The 22,981-nt window shown below is 38.8% G+C and overlaps 1 non-coding gene across 1 annotated transcript; it reads left to right on the forward strand.

Moving 5' to 3' along the window:
- The first annotated feature begins 10,398 nt into the window (after window positions 1-10,398).
- Window positions 10,399-10,506, forward strand: LOC119051367 (U6 spliceosomal RNA). The gene has a single exon (XR_005082909.2). It is a non-coding gene; the product is annotated as a U6 spliceosomal RNA (small nuclear RNA).
- Window positions 10,507-22,981: the final 12,475 nt, after the last annotated feature.

Below are 22,981 nucleotides of genomic sequence, written 5' to 3' on the forward strand. Positions count from 1 at the left end.
TTATCTGCCCTTCCATTCTAAATGAAAGTTTTGCTGGATAGAGCAATCTTGGTTGTAGGTCTTTAGATTTCATGACTTGGAATACCTCTTTCCAGCCCCTTCTTGCCTGTAAGGTCTCTTTTGAAATCTGCTGACAGTCTGATGGGGACTCCTTTGTAGGTGACTGTCCCCTTATCTCTTGCTGCTTCTAGGATTCTCTCCTTCATTTTAATCTTGGCTAATGTAATTATGATGTGCCTTGGTGTGTTTCTTCTTGGGTCCAACTTCTTTGGGACTCTCTGAGCTTCCTGGATTTCCTGGAAGTCTATTTTCTTTGCCAGATTGGGGAAATTCTCCTTTATTATTTGTTCAAATAAGTTTTCCACTGGTGGCTGTTCCTTTCCCCCTTCTGGTACCCCTATAATTCGGATGTTGGAACGTTTAAAGATGTCCTGGAGGTTCCTAAGACTCTCCTCATTTCTTTGAATTCTTGCTTCTTGACTCTTTTCTGTTTGGCCATTATTTGCTTTCTTCTGGTCCACTCCATTGATCTGAGTCCCAGTTTCCTTTTCATCACTATTGGTTTCCTGTGCAATTCCATTTATTTCGATTAGTTTCGCCTTCATATGTTTGTCTAATTTGTGGCTATAATCAACCAGTTCTGTGAGAATCCTGATCACCAGTGTTTTAAACTGCATCTGAGAGTTTTGCTATTTCTTCATTGCTTAGATTTATTGGCTCTGGGGCTTTGAGATCTTCTTGAGCCATTTTTGGTCTGTTCTGGCCCTTTAAGTGTGAGGAGGGAGCCTTGGACTCCCAGGTCGTTGGGTTGTGACGCTATATGTGGGGGCGGGGTCAGAGCAGGGAAATGGCGGCACCCTCTGCTGTTTCGAGCTGCTGGGTGAGGAGCAGAGTCTCAGGAGGTTCCCCAGGGCCGGGCCACTCAGAGTCGCTGGGTTATGACGCTGTCTGTGGAGGTGGGGTCAGAGCAGGGAAATGGCGGCGCCCTCCACTGCCGCTTGCTGTGGGGACCTGCTGGGTCCTGGTCCAATTGCCCACTCCCTCGCTTGTCTATCCACACACAAATGCGCGACCACAGTCAATCCGCAGCCCTGCTCCCTCACTGTTTCCCCGTGGTTGCTCGCTTAGTCACTCGCTCGGTCTCTCACTAGGTCCAACCCTGCGCCTGGATTGCGCGCCTGAGTCCATCCGACTGAGTTTTCCTGTGCAACCCCACTCCACCAGCTGCTGGTTTCGGCCCTTACCGGTAAGGCTGAAGAATTTGTTGATAACAGACTTCCGAAAAGTTCAATTTTCTGTGTTCTGGCTGTGTTTTCTCTTGCTAATATTTAGTTGTCTCTAAACTTGGTTGTGTGAGAAGGCACCGCGTTTCCACCTATGCCTCCATCTTGGCAGAAGTCCGGAATCTTTTTTTAAACCTTCTATATTTTTATTTTTATTTATTTTTTAAAGATTATTTATCTTTAGAGGGGAAGGGAAGGAGAGAGGGAGAGCAATATCAATGTATGGTTGCCTGTCATGTGTCCCCTGCTGGGAACTGGCCTGCAACCCAGGCATGTGCCCTGACTGGGAATTGAACTGTGATGCTCTGGTTTGCAGGCCCGTGCTCAATTCACTGAGCTACACCAGCCAGGGCTATCATTGGAATCTTGATAGGAATTGCATTGAATCTATGGATTGCTTTGGGTAGTATGGACATTTTAATGATATTAATTCTTCCTGCCCAAGAACACAGTATATATTTCCATTTATTTGTATCTGCTTCAGTTTCTTTCTTCAGTGTCTTATAATTTTCCAGGTACAAGTCTTTTACTTCCTGGGTTAGGTTGATTCCTAGGCATTTTAGTCTTTTTCAAGCACTTGTGAATGAGATTGTTTTCTTAATTTCCCTTTTTGTTAGTTCATTATTGGCATATAAAAATGCAACTGATTTTTGGATATTGATTTTTGTATCCTGCTACTTTGCTGAATTCATTTATTAGTTCTAGTAGTTTCTTGGTGAAATCTCTGGGGTTCTCTATGTACAGTATCATGTCATCTGTAAATAATGATATTTTTACTTCTTTCTTTCCAATTTGGATGACTTTATTTCTTCTTCTTGTCTGAACACTGTTGCTTGGATTTCTGGTATTAATTAGAGAGGTGAAAGTGTATATCCCTATCTTGTTCCTGATCTTAAGGGAACATATTCAACACTTGCTAGTTACATATAATGCTGGCAGGGTAGTGTCATATATGGCCTTTGTTATATTTAGGTATATTTCCTCTATTCTCACTTTGCTGAGTGTTTTTATCATAAATAGGTGCTGGATTTTATCAAATGTTTTTCTGCATCTATGGATATAATCATGTGGTTTTTATCCTTCATTTTGTTTATGTAGTGAACTGCATTTATTGATTTATGAATGTTGTACCAACCTTGCATTTCCAGAATAAATCCCACCTGATCACGGTATATGATCTTTTTGATGCATTGCTGTGTTTGGTTTGCTAATATTTTGTTGAGGATTTTAGCATCTAAAAATTGTTTTTGTTAATCACCTAGTTTCTCCATTTTCACCAGCTGACATGCGGAGGTAAGAGCTGACTGCTGCTAGGTTTACACAGAAGGCTTAGATCAATAATTGTAATTGATAGCAAAGTTATATAATTGCGAGTTGCTTAGGTTTAAATACATCCTGTCATGTCATGAAACTTGGATATATTAAATGATTGTGGAATGAAGCAAAGCTAGCATAAATCAATCTTCATTGGAGACCATCTATACTTGAGTTGAATTCTATATTCAGTGGACTTGTAACAGGGGTATCACGCCAGATCACTGGGCATGAGGGTGAGAGAACCCTGATCCATGCTGTGAGAAGCTGAATCCCCTGGAGAAAGGGGAGAGGTTGCAGGAACCCCCAAAGTGGAGATTGGATTGGGGTAGCAGCTGATGAAAGAGCCGGCCTTCCCCAGAGAAGGGAAGGTCCCCCAAGAGGTCTTGGGAAGTGCTGAAGGCAGCCTGGAATTGAAACTGGAAATGGAGCGTGATAGGCTTCCATGCTCCTGGGGAAAAGTAAACACCTAACGCAGATCATGACACCGCTTGTCCGGCACCTGCCTGGGCAGTGGGGGTTAGAAAAGGTCACAACACACGTGTAACAAGGTGATGCCCCACCCTGGGCAGAGACACAGTACCCCTGTGCAACTGGGAAGCCCTCCTACCTGCTTCTGGACCGTGGCAGCCAGAGCAAGGGCACAGACCCAGTGCGGGCTGACACTCATGGTGGACTTTGGCTCGGGTTTGACTGGGAATTTATACTCCCACAACGCATAGGATTTGGGGCAGAAAGATTTAAAATGAAGGGCACATAGAAGCACTTCCAATTTCTTTCCCTTCGCTTGCATAGTCTGGAGCCTGCCAGGAGCGGGGGGCGCTATTTGTGGCTCTTGATCTGCCCTGCTCACACTTTCTGGGGCAGATCCCATGACCTCAACATTGGTGAGCCCGGGGGAGTGCGGTGGCGCCACGTGCATGGCACAGGTCCTGGACTGCTCACATTCTCTCTCCCATGAGCTATGCACACATGTGTGGCATGGGAACGTTCACCAGCCCCTGAGAGTGCAAGCACCCCATGGACTGGACCCTCACATGACCGGCTGCAGTGAGCTGGCAGTGCACCTGGGCCCTGGAAGAGGGAGCAAGCTGTGGCAGGACGATGGAGACATTGGCCTCACAAGTGCGAGCTCTAGAGAGAGTGAGCCTGGAGCTAGAGATGGAGACCCAGTGCCTAGCAGCCTTGGACTCTAAAAGGGCAGATAAAAATGCAGGGGAATCTCTGGGAATGGATTTGGATTTCAGTCTTTTTGGGAACAAGAGGATTTCTGTGTTTTGCAGAAATGAATGGCTTGGAGCAGGAAAGATCCTAGCTCTGCCAAATTGGACTCCTTTATAATAAAAACCTTTTTTCTTCCCCACCCATCTCTGTCTTATGGTTGTATATGGTGGTAGGTGGCCAAATTCCATTTTACCCTGAAACAGACTCACTACTGCTAGCTAAACAAATAAGTAAATAAGTAAATGTCCCCTACCATTGAAAATATGAGTGTGCTCCTTGCCCAATAGCATAGAGAGAAGGAAAAGGGGAGATAAACTCTATCATGTGCCCCTTATGAGCCAGGAATGGATCTAAGGATTTTTCATATATTTCTTCTTGTAATGCCCTCCAAAGGCTTACAACATATTCAGGTGATTGTTCCCACCTAACAGGTAGGGAGTTTGAGGCACAGAGAGCTTCCTTATCTTAACCAAAGTTTTATAGTTTGGCAAAGAGTATAGCCAGCTCTTTGCATCCCTGATTCTAAAGTCCATATTCTTAGCTAAACCTGCATATTATTTATATTTTGTTCCATATGTATATTTATAGATAAATTAATTATTTATTAAACCATACATGGTTAATTTATTACTGTGAATTCAAGTCTTCACAACTATAATTATAACATAACAAAAATATATTAATAAGATTATCAATTTGAAATATGTGATTATACTAATTAATAATATCAGTACTCAATGAAATAATATTTTATTCTCTGGAACATTATAAGTTGAAAGAACTCAACTAAGTGATGAAGAATGATAATTTCAGGAAGATAGGATAATGAGTAAATTTTAGTTTCTCCATTGTACTTTTTTGTATTTCTTATTTTTCTGTGATGATCACAGATAGGTTTTCTCTAATTTAAATGACTATTGTTAAAATTGAAACCATGAGGTATCAGAATAGAAACCACCTAAAGTAGGTGAATCCAACTATAATTTGCCAGGCCTTTCTTGACTGCCAGTAGTGGACCATGAAAAGCACACCTTCCTTGAGTTGTGCTCATTGTTTTAGTGTGTTATCTGTTCGAAGTACTGAGTCAACTTTCTCATTTGCAAGTTCATTTCAAGGACTTTTGCATTCAATTCAATTCAAAATACTTGTTTGGAACAACTTATGCAGAAGCGGTAAATGGTAAGTGTATATTTGGGCCAATTGTTAATTCCAAGCTGAGTGTCAAAGAAATAGTAATTAGGCCTATAAAAGATGTTGGGGAGTTATGTATCTATTGTGTTCCAAAGAGAGGCTGTATAGTACAGGCATTAATGCAACAGCTCTAGGACCAGAAGTTTAGGTCGAATCCTAGTTTCATCATTGCTAGGTGTATAATCTATGGTAAATTTTAAAATCTTTCCATGCCTTAATTTGGTCATCTGTAAGAGGGAATAACAATAGTACCTATACCTCATAAGTTTTGGGGTGAATTAAGAGAGTTGATGTACAAGTAGCATAGATGGTAGGTAGAAAATAGATGGGGGGGGGCAAGAATAGTAGGGGAAATATAGAAGCTAAACAACTTGAGACACGTGGTCATAAACTAAAGGGGAGGAATGGTGGAGGAGGGGGTGTGCAGGGTGGAGGGGAATGAAGGGGGGAAATGGAACAACTGTAATGGCATAATCAATAAAATATATTTAAAAAAAGAAAAAGAGAGAGTTGATATACATAAAGTACTTAGAATAGTGTTAGATATTTCATAAGCATTCAATAAATGTTAACTGTCACTTAGCCTAGATATACATATATCAAAGTAAGGAAAGAATAGCTCACAAATTTCTACAAAGACTTGTGTTATATAAAAACTAATAAGTTAAAAGACTCATTTTTTCTCACAGAAGACAAACCAATGCTCTTAGGACAAAAATGGTTTGAGAGCACAATATATATCTTGTGTGAACTGTTATCTGGCATTGGTACCTTACTTTTTAGATGGCAGGTCTCTCTACAAGAAGTCTCTTATGAGACCCAAGAGGTTGTCTTAAAATTATATCCTTCTTCCCTCTTTTGTCAGATAACCTGTGGTGGTTCTCATAAAGTTAGTCTTACATTCTCTCTTCTTTATTTTCTCAGTAGGGGGATGTTGAAAGCATGTGGGAAGAGTGAAGGCAGCTGGAAGTTTTTCCTTTAAATGCCTAATAGTAATAATCTCCAATAATTGAATGCTTTATCATGAGCCAGCACTGATCAAAGCACTCCTCAAGAATTAATTAATTTAATCTTCTTGATAAGGACATATATCATTGTCTCTTTTTTACAGATGAGGAAATTGATCTCCAGAAATTAGTCACATAGCTAATTAAGAGATGAAGCTGGATTAAAATCCAGGTTGCGAAATGTAAGTCTGGCTTTCCTATCAGACCCACCTGGTCCAAAACTGAACACAAGTAATAGATAATTGAAAAAGTGGACACAGATACTGACATTAGGCAAAATATCCACCAGCTGGTCAGCTCGGACACTCACTCTGACAAATTGGTGTAGATGCCAGCAGTGAACAACCGGCAGGGCTCTGTGGGCGTGAACGGTGAGTACCAGTGCTGACATTTTAAGCAAGAAAGTGTTAATTTGCAAAATATATCACTCAACATCTTCAACAAGAAAACTGATTAGATTAGAAGGAATCTGTAAAGCCCACATCAAATTCAGTGTTTAAGGCAGAGGAGTTCGTGCTCCTGGCACCTTGCTCAACTCTCAGATCTGTTGTTAAAATGCCACAGTTTGAAAGTAGTCGGACTGTTTGCCTGTATTCTTCTCATGAAAAACAATACTGTTTTCCTTCTTGGTACCACAAACCTGGGGTAGCCAGGCTCAAGATGAAAGAGTGGTCTTGACTCGGCCTTGCCTTTCTCTGAAGTCTAGTTGTTATTTCCTGTCCAGGGAGAATTAGAATGGATTTTTAATTCATCTCATTGATTTGATATCTGTTTTGTATTATGTAGGTAGTAGGATAATGAGTTTAATATTACAATACAGGTTGGTTAAAAATATTGTTCACCTAGAATCAAATGATAAGTGAGTAGATTCTTGTTTGATATACTTTGAGAACAATGAGGGGAGATCCTCCTAAAACCAGCATTACCTTCTGGAGAGGGGGCCCTTTGTAGTACAGGTTTCCCCCAGCAGGCGAGGCTTCTAGGAACCTCTCTGTATCAGGGTATGAGCTGGTGTCCTTGTGAGAGGCCACATTTGGCTTCAGTGAATTTTTTTTTGAAGACTCAATACATTTGCTCATTTCATGATGGGTGTTCATGAGTGCACCTACCCACACCACACTGAGTTTTCAGCAGTTTTTGATCCCAAACATCATGACCCTCTGTACCCCACCTTCCCTAGTCACCCAATCTCACCCCAAGTGACTTTTTTTTCTTTCCCCAGATGAAAAAAGTCCTCACAGGGAAACATTTAGCCGACGTGGAAGAGGTGAAACAAAAAAACTGCAGAAGCGCTAAAAGGCATCAGAATTGATGAGTTCAAAACTGTTTTTGAGAGGTAGATATAATGTTTCACTAGGTGTATTGCATCAAATGGAGAGTACTTTGAAGGTGACTGAAGTTTAAACACATAAAACATATACACATTTTTTAAAAGATAAATTCCAGTTTCTTCCGCTCCCCCGTTGTACACCTACCTCCAGTACTTTCACTTTTGTTTCCCTACAGCACACAGGTTTTCTCACTAAGTTTTCTTCTCTTTCTCCCATAATTGGGAAGCCAACTGCTTCTGGCACTTAAAGCCTGAAGTAATATACAGAGGTATGTGAGGAAATACATCTGAGTCCTCGCCCTTGACCTGCTTGTGACTGGCCTTGAGCAGGACAGTTGCTGTGTCAAACGATCCCTACCTTGAAGAGCTATGGGAGGATTTAAGAATCAGACGCATAAAGCCAGAGCTTCATCCTGGAACCACACCAAAACTAACAAAATATTTGGAATTTATGTATTTATGCTTATTTGAGAAGAATACATTTTTTAACAGTCATTATGATAGCTAGCCATCATGGTTTGCTCTGCAGCTCTTGGTCTCCTCTCTGCTTCGTCCAGCTAGAAGTGTGTGAGGCCCAGTGCGGTATGCGCTCCAAACTCTAACCCTGTTGTTGTAAGGAAGTTGTACTAGGGCCTGAGAAGCTTGTGTAGGGTGATAGCTTATGGAGTACACAATACTTTGTTTCACTAAAGGTTTTCCTATTCAGATTTTAGATTCCCATGTTATACTTCTCACAATAAAATGATAGACCCCCGATTTTACACTTTGTTATTCCTCTGGTTAGTTTTCTCCCAACTTGCTACTTTAAATATTGTGATTTCTGACGTTTTCACCTTCCAAGTCACGGGGCACCGACAACCACAATAAGCTACTTCACCTGGAATCCAGCAACAGAAGGGAATTACACTTCTTTTGCTGTTACTACTCCAGGCTTTCTAAAATCCCGATTTTAAACTTTTGTGTGTTCTTTTGGATTAATTGAAATTGCTCTGGGCTTAGGTGGATGATGACCTGGGCTTATCTGTGGTATAACACACAGTGAAAACGACAGGTAACGGGAGCCCCGAGGGGCTCAACTCGGGCCAGGACAGCCCAGGGAAGATCAAATACAGGAAACAAAGTGCGCTGGAAGCATGATTTAATTTAGTTAGGATCTTGGCACCTGGTTTTTCAAGTAATGCTGTTTCTCGAGTCTTGAAAGAAATCACACACATTTTTGTTCTAGGAGCACTTAGAACAAGATCAACATCACCCATCTCTAAAAATATTTCTTAGTGGATAAACTGTTAAGAAAACATGTTTGTATTCACACTTTGAATAGAAATATTTACTATTCAGATTCTGTACTTGAATTTTTAAAAAAATCAAGTAAGTAAGTTGGCTTTTTGTGAAATACTGACCAAAATTAGGGCACTGGGTCACCTGTATAGCAAAAGCAAATGGTCAAGAATTCCAGACAGAGGCTTCAAATAACCAGTACTAAATCATCTTACACTGTACTGAGTTTTGTTTGTTTTAATTCAAAAGCATACAATTTCAAGAGAAAAATGTGTTAGAAATTTGTTCCTAGAAACCTGAAAGACAATGACTATTTGATGATATATGGAAGCTTTAATGAAAGACCATTGCATTCATTAAAAAAACAAGCTCAGATGAGTCTAGTTGTGAGGATGTTAAGAGCTGGATGGGCTTAATTAATGTCACTATTGTTTTTCCCTGGTTGAACTTATTCACATTCTGTGTATATTTTATGCAATTCTTAATGTCTCTGCTCACCTCTCATTTACCAGGTATCAACCAACCCCTCATTTCACATGCTTATAACCCATCCTATACTGTAGAGGCTAAAGCTGCTTTCATAAGTGACCCAACTTTAGAAGAGTACAATTTTCCAATTCTGGACAGTGCTAGGAATAAAGGAAAACTTTGCAAATGGTTCTGTTTATTCTTCTCTTGCAACTTCAGAGTAGGGTTATTTAACAAATACAGTTTTTTTGTAGTTATTTTTGTTCATATTGTACATATCATCACTTATTTTTCCTGCTTAAGCGTTCAGTGTGTAGCTCATTCAATGCTGCCTGATTAAAACAAAAACAAAAACAAAAACAAAACCTTCACTTCATTCCTCTCTCTTTGCTGCCACGAGCTAACTTCCTTGGATGATAAAACCGAGGATGTTTGAGAGACAAATGTGGGAATATAAAGTAGCCTGCTTATGACACTCGACACCTGGGCATGGTTTCTAGGTAACAGTGACTGCCTGCAGGGACTCATTCTTGATTCCAACACCTGAGGCGGGGACAGGGCAGGACTCCGACACCGACATTTCGAAGGCTGGTCACAAAATTGGAAGCCAATGACTAGTTAGTTGTCATTTATTTTTTCTGTTGGTTGGGGGAAGAATTCTGCTCAGTTTTACTGAGCTTTAGGAAAAGGTAATTTATGCATCATGTAACCTGGAAAACCTGTTGATGTAGCATATAATGTTACAATTTCATATTATGTTTGAAACTTTATATGCTTTCTTATATTATTTTTTTCTAAGACTGGATTGGACTAGGATTTGTGCTAAATTCTAGGAAACAGGTGGAATGTTCCCCTCTCTATTGGTTTACATCTTCATTTGCAAATACATTTCTGAAAGAAATGAATGATGGACTTCAAGATATCATCATCAGAACCTTTTATGATTCTTTTAAATGGCAAAGGTGAATTAAATTTGTTCCCCCTCCCCCCATTATTCCCTACCCCACCTTCCCTCCACCCTTTTGAGACCAAATGGAGCAATGGAACAAGCAGAAAGAGAGAGGGATGGCTCAACGGTATTGCTTCAGTACTTTGCAGAAATGCAATAATAGTCAAGCAGAGACCAGAGGCCGATGGCTATTGGGAGAAACACATTTCATGAGTCCCTGTTAGACTTTGAGAAAGTCCTCATCAGGGAGGAAAGAGTGACTACTATGTATAGCAATTTTAGGACTTTGGAGGTAGTAATACATCTTAATGTTCGGAAACCATTGGAAATATTTTTATAAAAATTAAAATGTTAGTGCTCGCTTTGGCAGCACATATACTAAAAATTGGAACGATACAGAGAAGATTAGCATGGCCCCTGCCCAAGGATGACATGCAAATTCGTGAAGCGTTCCATAAAAAAAAATTTTAAATGTTATATTTCACATACTAACATAATAAAAATGCAATAAAACCATCTATTACAGATAAGAATAAATGGCTTGAATTCTGTTACAACTACCAGAGATTTACTGAATAATCAGAAAAAACATTAAAGGGCTTTAATATGACAACATAGGTCTTACAGAAAAATAGGTGAATAGGATCCATAATACAAGCCATTTTTTGTGATGTCAATTCAAATTAAAAACAAAAGTAAAATTGAGGCATTTCTGCTAAATTATATAATAAAAAAAGGGAAAATGAGTTTATCTCCTACTTCATGGTCCTCCAGCATCTTGTAGGTATTAACTTAGAACTTTGCTTCTTCCCCTTCCCCCTGTACTTTGAGATGGTACCTGAAATTCAATAGGACCTATAATTAACAAATAATTTACTGATGGTGAAACACTTTTCATTTTACTAAATAGATTTGAAAATAGAAATTCACTAGAACTGATAATTTCAGGAATCCTGATGCCAAGATGGGGTGATATCAGCCAGGTTTTTGTGTGAATATCTTCAATGACTGTTCAAGATTTGGGCATTTAGCCAAAGCTAAAACATGTTCTACATGCTGTTGCATTTTACATTCTGGGTCCTTCAGTTAACATGACTGACTACGTGCTCTGTAAACAAGGTATATAGGGCGAGGGAAAACCCAACAGGGGAACATAAAATATTCGATTGCTGTTTTTCGCATGGTAATCATCTTCTTGATATCTGAAAGTCATAGAAACATCCAAGCAAAGTTAGGATAAGGAAGCCCAGACAACATGGGGCTTGAGGGCGGACCTGATTCAGTTCTGAGACCTATTCAACACTTCGCATTCACGTGCTTCATGAGGAATGCCCTACAATGGCAGTCCATGATCTCTGCTGGCTGAATAAGTAAACGGCTAAGCCAAGACACTCAAATAGTTGTTAGTTGAACTAAATGGCTGGAGCTGTAGGGAAGTGAAGGAACTAAGTAGAAGACATGATATCTTCCCTCAAGTTATTACCCACTTCTAAGAAGTTCACCTTCTTTTTGGAGTCTGTTGTTCTGGCTCAGTTTGATCCCCCCGCCTCTTTGTATAATCCAAAAGTACTTGATTTGTGCCAGTAGTAGTGATGCTAGTGCTACATAAACACTTCTCTAAAACCACCCATAAATTCATTTATTAAGATATTAAGGAAGATTTTAGACAATAACAGCTTTGAAATAGCAGGCACACATTAGTCTGAATCCATACATTATCTGGGTTTGGAAAGGAACTCTTAATTTTAGTTCAAAATGGGACTTACGAACCATCGGTTATCCTTTCCCAATGAAGCATTATTTTTCTGGTTTGAAAGGGCAGCCTTACATTTCGTCCACGCATTTTGTTTCATAGGATGACAAACTAGGGCGACAAAGTGAACGTTCCCTGGTGAGGAGACACTGCCACAAAGCAACTTCTCATCAGGCAGTTTAGGGCCTTTGAAAGTACAATATATGTTTTGAAATGGATAACCTATTTGGATAACTACTTCCTCCTCTCAGTTCTTTTAACTGCTGCTAGAGTCTCAAAATAAATGGAATCTGTCACTCTTTATTTGAGTGATATCATTCTATAGGTAGTATGATTAAACGAGATACTGCTTACCTTAGAGCCTGAGGGGGCACTTATCTGGAAGGACTCAGGAGGGACGCATGTTAGGTAAGGCTACAGTGCAAAATTCTGCACAGTAGGTTGAAGTGCCAATGAATCTGGATTAAGAGTTCATATCAACAGAGAGCCAAAAACACAAAAAAAGGAGCCTCCTTTTCTTTGTAGTTAAGCGTATCCTCCTATAAAGTTATATGTAAGTTACACTATGCCTTGGAAATGAATAACCAATTATTTAAGAAACATTTTTATTCCTTGCATGGCCAATGTGCATAAGAATGCATTGTGGATGGACTCCTTATATTGAATCACTCAGCAGTGTAAAGCCTTTCCTTTTCAAGATGACTTCGAAGCTTTATTCTTTTCTTTAGGATGTTTATTTTCCATAGAAAAAGGTAAATAATGCCCTGTGTATGAATTATAAACCAGTTCAAACCCATGTGAGTTTCAAGTCAAATCCAGTTACTATTGTAAACAGATAAGGGGAGGGTGTAGGCAGATGGTGGGTCCAAAGACTATAAAACCCCTACTAGCCCTGGCTGGTATAGCTCAGTGGATTGAGCACCAGCCTGCGAACCAAAGGGTCACTGGTTCAATTTTAAGTCAGGGCACATATCTAGGTTGTGGGCCAGGTCCCTGGTGCAGGGAGCACCAGAGGCAGCCATAAATTGATGTTTTTCTCCCCTTTTCTCCCTCCCTTCCCCTCTCTCTAAGGAGGAGAAAGGAAATAAGAGAGAGAGGGTAAGGGAAATAAATTTAAAAATTAAAAACAACTTGATAAGAGGAGCCCAGAGGACTTATAAATAACTAAAAGAAAGAAAACATTTTATTCATATTAAAGAAAAAAGATAAAGAATAAGGGGAGCAAAGTACAAAATGTCTCCTCAGCATAACTTTGATTACAGTATTGTGTACACTAGTTGCTATTTAAGTGTTGATTGCCCAGACTTTTTTGACAGGTGCAGGCCTTGTGATAAATTACCTTCCAAGCACCTGACAAGAAAACTTTCTCATTTTCCCCAGAGGTAAAAGCAAGACCAGGGACAGAAAAGACCATGGAAGAGCATGAGAGAATGGGGGTCAAGTCCAGTTAGGGATGCAGAATGAGATTAATTGCAGAATGCCCTAGAGCTCTGTACTAGAAAATATTTTTGTTGTTGAACATATTTATTAACCATTTATAAGATGAGGTGAGTAAAGGAGTGATATTATTCAACAGCCCTAACTTTTCAGTCCAGTAAGGGCCACAAGGGACTCCAGCAAGACTTAACTAAACTAGGTAATTGGGCAATGTGATGAAGATGAAATTTGAAACAGGCAAGTGTGAGGTGATGCACATCTGAAAGAACAATTTAAGCTAATCATACGCAGTGATGGATATTGAATTAGCCATAACCTTCCAAGAAGAAGATCATGAGCTTTGCTCAATGTGCCACAGTGCTAAAAATAAGTCACTGGAAGAGGAGTGAGAATAATGTGGAAAATATTAAGGTGCCATTATATAAATTGACAGCATATCCTTGTCTAGAATATTATGTTGAGTTTTTGTCACCTCATCACAAAAATGAAATGGAAGAACCAGAAAAATGTGCCGAAGGCCAGGTAAATTGATTAGAAATATAGAATAAGCTTCATTATGAAGAGAATATTTCTATGTCACATTTAAAGATTTCCTGTTGCAAAAACCCTACAGTGATATAAAAGACTGGCATTTATGACTCTCAACGGCATCAGAGGCAGCCCATTAAAGAGAAAATAAGCACTCACATTTTGCACTGTAGTTTCTAGACTTGGGTAATCAAGACATTTTTATCCTCAAATAGTGTCTTGAGTCTGTTCAAAGTAGTATAAGTTGGTGGCATCTTTTGGGGGGAAAAAGAATATCTTGGAAAACCCCTTTTATCTGGGCCACATTTGATGCTGGACTGTGTTCACTTTTCTAGTGATAATTGGTGTTCATAATGAAAATCCCAGGTTACTGCATAATTTTTCAAACACTCTTAAAATCAGAAAAGAAAAACCTTAACAAAAAACACACAAACACATTTTATTCAATATAACTGAATAAATAAAATTTGACCTAATTTTTCACGACTTGAGCATTGATGATTTTTGGTCAGTATACTAATTTACTAACCATAAAATTTAGTTACTAACCATAATATTTAGTTACTGAACACATTCTATCCTTGGCCATCAAAGATAAGTTTTTCTAGCTGTTTTCCAGTCTCTATTTAACCTGAGAACTTCATCTATGTTAATGAAGAATAAAAATGGGATAAACATAAAACCACACATGAAACTAAAAAAAAGAAAAGTCAGGCACTGATGCTCTTACTGCTTGTGGACTTGCTGCCAGGGGGTGGGTGTGGGGGAGCGAGAGATTTGTCTCCATTATTACAATACCTTTGTTTGTACATACACAACCCATGCCTGCTAGAATTTGCTTTGAAGAAAGAACTAAGAAATAATGTGCAAGACAGGCTCCAAAAGAGCTGAATGTAGTACTTGTTAGTGAGAGTAATAATCAAGTTGGGCTGAGTATTGATTCAAGAAATGTTAGCTGCTGACAAATCAGTTTCACCATTGTCTACACTAGCTTGGCTTCTACTTTCTTTTCTTGACAAGTTTGCTTATTTATATAAGAGGCATTTTGGGAATGGTTTTCTCCAGAACAACATAGATCCTTTAATACTTCAAAGGATAATCTCTACCAGGATATAAATCCCAACAGTCCTTTCCATGAATTAGAGGGAATGTATTTCAACCTTTGTTTTTGTCACTAAAACATTACTGAATTGCTCATGTAGAAATAACGAAGGCCAAATGAGAAGAAGCAAAGACCACTTATTCAGAGACTGCTATATCAAGGGCTGTCAGTCATTTGTATTTTGGCAGAGACTTAAAGGCAGGCAGGGGAATGGAAAGCTTTGTAGTGAATAAAAGGGAAGGCTTCAGGTGTGCTCTCATTGGAGGCTGTGAGCATGGAGAAGCTGCAGGTGGGCGAACTGGAAGCAGGGCATCCTATGTGATTGGTGAGGGCTACATACTTGTCTTTCTCTGCTTGGTCCTAAGATAGAAGCAGGGACAAAAATTAGAGAAGCTGTCAGTTATTAATGAAGCCCTGGATGTCTGGGGCTCACTGTTACAGGGATTGTTGTTTGGCTTCCTGCATTATTCCTAGAGATAGCAGCATGACTTCCTACAAGGCTGACTTGTGGGAGGCCAGCTACTGTAGACAGAATTGGTTTCCTGGGCACATGGCTTCATGTGTGGGTCAGAGTCCTGTTTTTATATCTGGTCTGGCTACTGTCCATTTATATATTCAGTCTCATGCTGTAAAACAAAACATGAAGTTCACGTTTTGAGAGAATTGAACTCTTGAAAGCATCAGACTTCCAGTTTTAAATAGTATATTCGGTTTTCTAATGCCTGAAATAAATCATCACCAAGATAAGAAAACGTTTGGAAGCCTCAGATTATAGTTTGCTTGTGCTTTAGGCAAGAAACCACTTGAGTACAGAATTTTCATTCAAATAAAGTAACTCTAAAATATATAATATGTAGTTGAAAATATGATCTATTGGGAAAAAAGAAAGATAAAAACTATATCTTTAAAACTTCCTCTGTACTTTAATTTTACTAATTAAAGAGCATAACTTTTGAGTCATGCCCCAGTGTGAATAAGGCAGTCTTGAAAGTTGCAGTAACTATTTCAGGCCACCAAGGAAGGCATCATTTTGGAAGCTGTTTCAGGGATCCTATTGATATTCAAAGGAGCTGAAGGAGCTTACATGGTTTATTAAGTGCCTTACCTTCCCCAGAGGAATACAGTGTGAATGAGGAAAATTGGCTTTAGCCATATAGAACCTTTAATTGATGGATTATGTAATACTCAATATCCTAAATGGAATGGTATTACGCAAGCAGAGGGAGCTAATTGTTTTCTAGGTGCTGGTACTGACATTTAGCCATGTATAATATACTAACACAATTAACTGAAATATACCGTTCCTGAAATGTGCTATAACCAAATGCACTATATTTTTCATATGATTTGCAATTTCCATGGAGAGCTCATTTGGATTACGTTTATAATATTCATTTAGCAAACTCCATTAGCAATGTTTACAAGTACTTATGGATCTGGTAAATGAGTTTGCGGATGCGCTGTGAACGAAGCTAAATGCATCTATTTGTGTATGGGTTCTAATTCATAAACTCATTCCAATCAGGCATGGTGTATAGCACATTAAACTCTAACCTGTGAATCTGGATTCCTGTATGGTTCCTGCACGGTTTCTTAATGTGACTGAATTGATTAACCTTTTGGTTTCTTGATTTTCCCTGGAGGAGAAAGCTCATTGAAAAACTGGATTAATATGAGCAGTTGAGCATGAGAAGGTAAATAAAACAAACAAACAAACAAGCAAACAAACAAATAAATAGATTTTCAGTCTCTTCCTGGTTGTAAATTAGGTTTTTAGTGGAAAACTGTTTTAGCACACTCAGGTCCCTGGAACGTTAATCACATTAGTGGAAATGTAACTTGGTGAATTATCCTAGTGACAGGAAAAGCTTTCTGCATTTTGCCAAAGGGCCTATCCTAAACAAGGCAAGTGTTCCTTTTCGGAGTGGCTGATTCTTTGATGGGAAATGTCTAGAGGACTGTTACAAAGACAAACTGTTAGAACTTGATGATTTGCAGGAGTTTAAGATTTACCGGTTCAGGAGATCCAGATTTTTAGGTCATTATTTATGCTAGGTCAAGACACAGGTGGGGATATGGAACCTGGGGAGACAGTAGGTCATTGGCACTCAGACTTACATAGATCTCTCAGGATTAAGGAGAAAGCTTGAAATAATGATAGCCAATATCTACTGGTGCTTACCATAGGCTCTAAGCACTTTACCTGTAACTCTAATTCTCACAGCAACCCCATGAGGGCTGGTACTGTTATTTTTACCTTCATTTTACAAATGAGAAAACTGAGGTTTGGAGAAGTAATGTGTCCGAAGGTCATTCAGCTATAAACCAACTATGCCAAAATTCAAATCCAGGCTCTTCAACTCCAGATGCCTGATCTTTAAAATTGTGTGACGGATAACTGGTATTTTCTTTAGCATGTACTTTGAGGTACAAAATTGTCTGAGACAGAAGAATAAGCAGTCTTTCCCAAGGTTATGTAGTTGTTCTTTTGGAGTAGAAGCTCCAATTCTGGCATACTGAAGACATAGGGTGTAATTCCCCATTGTGAATCTGATTAATATCTAGGACCCAGAAATTCAAGTCATCTTGATATGATAAGAAGGTTATCAAGGAGTGCCAACCAATGAGGATATTTTTGTCTGCCTTCAAAATTGAGTTGGGAGTTTCAGTTATTATTTAAAATTTTTTCACAAATATAGTTTTTTTTTCATAGAACACAGATGCTCTTAACTCCCTAGCAGTCTCCATCTGTACCTCAATTTACATTTCCCAAAACACTGCTGACATCTGTTTAAATGCCAATCTCTCCCCAACTTAGTAAGATTTTAGCTAAAAAGTGATATCTTATGAGTGATTTGGAATTTCAAAACTACACTGATTTTAATCAAAATGCTCAATGGCTACAGTTATATAGGCTTCATTCGCACCTTTGAGAAGGTTCCCATGACATGGAGGCTAATATTAGAAGTGATCTGTCATTACAAGGGGAATGTGGGATCACTTCACCAGGTCAGACTTTTTGTCCACAGGGAAAGGAAGAGAATGGTCTGAGTTTCATGGAAAGACTTCTAAGTGGTTAGGAATCCTCCCAAAGAATCACTGCCCCTGGTCCCTTTCCATCGGTTGATGCTTCCTTTGTACAAATATGTTTGGCTTCCTTTAATGAATCAGTTATGTGAGGGGAAAGTTAATATGCTTGCTGATAGACATGGTGAGGGAGTGAGGCTGATGGCTGGTTAAACAAAGGGACAGAGATAATTGTGAGCCATAGGGTACTGATTTTTTTAAAGAACATACAGAAATTATGTCACTAAATAAGTAATGCTTCACAGTAACACACAGAGATACTGTAAACTTAATGGTGCTGTAATTATGCAAAACATTCTTGGAGTTACTTTGAAGTCAGGGCAGATTTTGGGGGAAATTTTCAGTGATATCAAGTCTTTAATTGAAAGAAATTTTGGTTTTTGGAAAAGTCCAAAAGTCTCTTGGAATATAGTATTATTATAAATAATACTTATAAGTTTGAGGTGGGATTTTTTTTCCTCAGTTGTTCATAAACCGATTCTAAGAAAACAATTTCAAAAGATGAACTTTAGAAAATTGTAAGCAATAGAGGCATCATGAGACTAGAATGTAATCCCTGAGAAGAATTCTTCATTTAGAAACATAAATTGGTCTTGTTTGTTTATATTTTGGAATGAGTCAAATCAGGCTTTAGATATGACTTCAAATATTTCAAGATGTGTGACCTGGGTTAATTAACCACATTAAGCCTCAGTTTCTCATCTGTAGAATGAAGATAATCACAATATCTGCTTCATGGCATAGTGAGGATTAAAGAGGGTAGTGTCTGTAAAGTGCTTTGTCCAGCTCTTGGCATATAGTAAGCATTCAATAAAAGTAATGCCAATTCATACCCTCATGGCAGATGTACGGATTCTTACATCATGGGGTATATTGTGACATAGTAGAAGGACTTGGAGCCCCGTCCAACCATTTATTTGGCTCAATGGTCCTAGGAAAGTCATTTAACGTTTAGAGTTCTGACTTCCTACACTGTAAAGTCAGTATAACAATACTTATTTTACTAGATTACCACAAATATTAGGGATAAGGTACATAAAGAATTTTGGGCAACACTTATGATAGTTGTAGAAAGGAATCTTAGGATACTAGTGGGATATAGATTGTTCTACAAAGATGATAAGTTTAATGTGGAACTAATGCTTGCATTTTAAATCTTACAAAATTTCAAATTGCAACTTGGAAATTTTTCAAAATGGCAAATATCTCTAGGCATGGCTCCATCACAGCTGGGTTTATTGTCTTCTAGGTTGTGGACCTAGAATATCATAGGTTAGTTCATCCTACTTGTATCTCCGTATGGATTTCATAGGATTCCTAGTGCTATTAGGCCTTGGTTAACTATAGAGCTCAATAGAACACCACTTCCATGATTACAAGTTCTTCCTTATTTACAGACCAAGACCTTAGAGAATGGTTTCAGTTGTGAAATATTTAAATGCATCTTTTAAAATGCATATAGAAATTTTTAGAGAGACAGGCATTACTCTGTTCCCCATTTTCAGCATTAAACTTCCTCAAGAAGTCTTCAAGAAATTCTTACAACAAAAGAAAATCAGGCCCTGTGGAAACATTTCTCTTTCAAGAGGAGAGAATATTTATATATATTTTTTCATTTTGTTTGGCAAAAATGTCTCAGTTAAAATGAGATGTCTGACTCATTTCTACAGCCAAATATTTCTGAAATAAAAGATTGGAATTACAAAAAATTTAAAAAATCTAATTTAATTCTAAAATAGGCTTAAAACTTGCTGATTTAAATCAAACCAAAATGTTTAGGAATAAAATTATAGTTAAATAAGTAGTTTTTTAAAAAATTGAAAGGAGTGGAATCTTTTTCTGAAATTGAGTCTTACAGAGAATCTAAAATGAGAAATGGATGAAAGCAAGGCTCCTCTAGTTAAAGAAGGATGAGAGAGGCCCGCTCTTTACCCTCCTACTTCTTTTTTTCGTCCCGTCTCCCATAATTATATGACACCTTCCCAGGAACTATAGAGCTTCCAGAAACACAATTTTGGATCTATCGGCTTAGCTGTTCCTTTGGTTTCATCTGCTTGCCCTGTTAAAAAATAAAATAAAAAGGTAGTCTTTTGTGTCTAGAGCCTTAATCCTGTCAGCTTGAGTAGGCAAGAGACAGACATGTTGTACACTGACATCTCAGTTCTCTCTGCTTTGCCCAACACTTGGGAGCAATGGTTGTGAATGTAGACAAGTCTGTCTACAGGTTTGATTTCAGCTGGTGTTGAAATTTCCCCTGATTGACTCAGCAGATTTTCTCTAATGACTTTCAAATCAAGAGGACAGGTGCCACAGTCTTAAAAAGTAGCTCTACTGATGTTTGATAACTTTGGTCACATTGGTACTTTCTTTTGTCAAAGTACAGTGTCAAAGCAAGGGTGGGGTGGAAACTTCAATGCTCTTAGAAAGGACACAGACTCTCTGCAGCATATCCCATGTAGTTAGGGAAGGTTGTTTTGCCTTTGATAAATTGCCCTCAGGAGGCAAGTGGTGGGGACATGTCTACCTCATGCCCTGTAAAATGTTGATATGGCTCATGCAGAGATTCTCTCTGGCATTCTTTAAATGACATCTGGGTTTCAGAATTCAACTGCCAGAAATCATCTCATTCAAGAAGTAAAACAGGAAGTACTAATGGCATGATGACCCCAGACTGCACGGTAGATGGGTATTGCTTGCCTGACCCCATGGGGCTTGATTGACAAAGGGACGGGACACTGGAGTATATGCTGAATGTAAATAATGAGCAGGGGAGCTGTTGGTTTTCCACCTCTGGCTCTGTGCTAGTGAAAATAGCCAGGTCAAAACCTAGAGATTATAGGGCCCAAAGGAGGCACTCAGAGAGAGAAGCCCATAGTAGAGTCCCCAGGGTTTAAGGGGAAGGTGACTATGGCTCTGTTTCCCTTAAGCTGTGTGTCTTTGGGAAAATTACTTGACCTTTCTAATTAAACCTTGGTTGCCTCAGGTATAAATTCCAGTAGTTTCTCAAACTGTCTGTACTGAAATGCCAGGTTTAAAAAAAATCAGTTCATCTCTAGACTGATACTTTTATATAACACAATGAAAATAAATTCCTAGAAATACATAAATTTTTATTCTTAAATTCAACAGGCATAAAATTGCTCTGTGAAATTGCTTTTAAAGTTTCTAAACATTTACTCTCAGTTTCTACAGTACTTTATTCAGACCAGTAATAACTGGTGAGCTGACGCCAGGATGTGGACTAGACTTTGAATGCCATTGGTATAGTCATTGGAATGTCACCTTAAATAGGGGTTCTAATGAGGCTAAATGGAATAGTACATATATTTGATAATTATTGTCATAATTTTATATTTCCCATAGTTTTTTCCCATTGGAAAGACATTTTATTACCAATAAACCCCCACCTTTGTAAAGCCATAACAACACAGAAGTTTTGTTGTTATGAATACATAGGAAGGAGAGAGAAGGAATGGTTTGAATCAACCTCACCTGAGAGTCTGAGGAATGATAGGTCTCAGGAACACCAGATGGAGGTTCAGGCCAATCCATAGGTCAAGTGCAAATCCTGGGACTGCTACTTTAAAAATGTGAACTGAAGACATCCAAAACAGACCCCCAGCTTGGGGCAGAGAGTCCTATCTGCAGCATAATCAATCAGTGTGATGTTCTGGTGGTTCCTTCCCTCACTAGAACTGCTGGGCACTTTAGCAGCACAGTAGTTAGCACTTCTCTTGGAGTCATGCAGACTCAGGTTTGAAAGCTGCCTTCTTGCTGTCAGTGTGACCATAGATGAGGTTCTTGATGCTCTCCAAGCTCCCATTTTCTCCTGTGGAAAGTAGAGGCTAATAATAATAGTGCCTGCTTTTCTTAGTGCTGCTGATAGGATTAAATGAAATAATTCCTGTTAGTGTTCAATAAGTTTTCAATAACTAATGATAGTTATAAGGCCAAAGTGAGCAGCTCAGTTTTAGCAGAACACATGGCCATGATGGACTGAAGGGGGGTCAGGCACAGCAAATAGCCCCTCAGACAGAGGAGAAGGAAAGAACCCAAACCTCAGCACACCACTTTCAAAAGGTTTCTGACCCTTAAATCATGACTTTCCCTATAGCTATCTAACACTCTCTTTCCTTCCCTTCACCCCAGCTGTGAAAGAGATGGTTATAATATGGAAAAATGAATCAAAGTCTTGAATACATCATCCAAGGTGAGGAAAACTGCAGGGGTTCAACAGGAGTCTGGGGAAGCAGGAGTGCCCTTTTCTTCCTATCTACAGCATGTGCAGAGGATATACATGATTAAAATTCTTAACACGATTTCAGAGCATCGCCTTCCTAGGTAGACGACACGCAAAGGCAGGCACAAGATTGAAGAATGATCTGACTCAAGTGGCTCATTTGTAAGAGCTCGAATAACACTCCGTAATGAATTTGCTGTTTACTGATGTAGAGGTGCATTTATTTGGCATTAATGGGCAGAGCCAATGTACAGTCATAGTTATTTTATTTAAATTCAAGCTTTGGTACCAGGCAACAAAATTGCTGCAAAAAAGAAAGTGATATGCCAATTTCAAAGGTACTTATTACCATACCATCTAGTAGCTGAAAAAGAGAAGATATTTAAAAAAATAAGATGAAACCATAAATGCTAACTAATGATAACAATGATGCTACTAATAATACACTTTATTTGGAAGGCTCAACTAGTGAAGGCAGAGTTCCTGAAAGAGTATTGTTCCATAAGGGGTGAACTTAAGGAACAAGATGGGCCAGTGTGGCTCCCAAACACTTCTCCTAACTTATATAATTATGGGGGAAATTTCTTTGTGTATAATTTCCAGTTAAGCTTCAGTAGGCTTCAATCCTTACCCTACAATCACCTCTTTGGTTATTTCTGGAAGCTAGATGATGTCTCATGCCCTAGAGTGAACCATCTTGGATGTTTTGATGTTTGCATCAAAGGACTTGAAGTTCCTTTTGTTCTGTTGGCTTCTACAAGAATGCTCCTGACAGTCCAGCTCCTCTTCA

The sequence above is a fragment of the Artibeus jamaicensis genome, unplaced genomic scaffold, assembly GCF_021234435.1.
Source record: "Artibeus jamaicensis isolate MK-2021 breed Jamaican fruit bat unplaced genomic scaffold, CSHL_Jam_final contig_588, whole genome shotgun sequence".
Taxonomy (NCBI): Eukaryota; Metazoa; Chordata; class Mammalia; order Chiroptera; family Phyllostomidae; genus Artibeus; species Artibeus jamaicensis.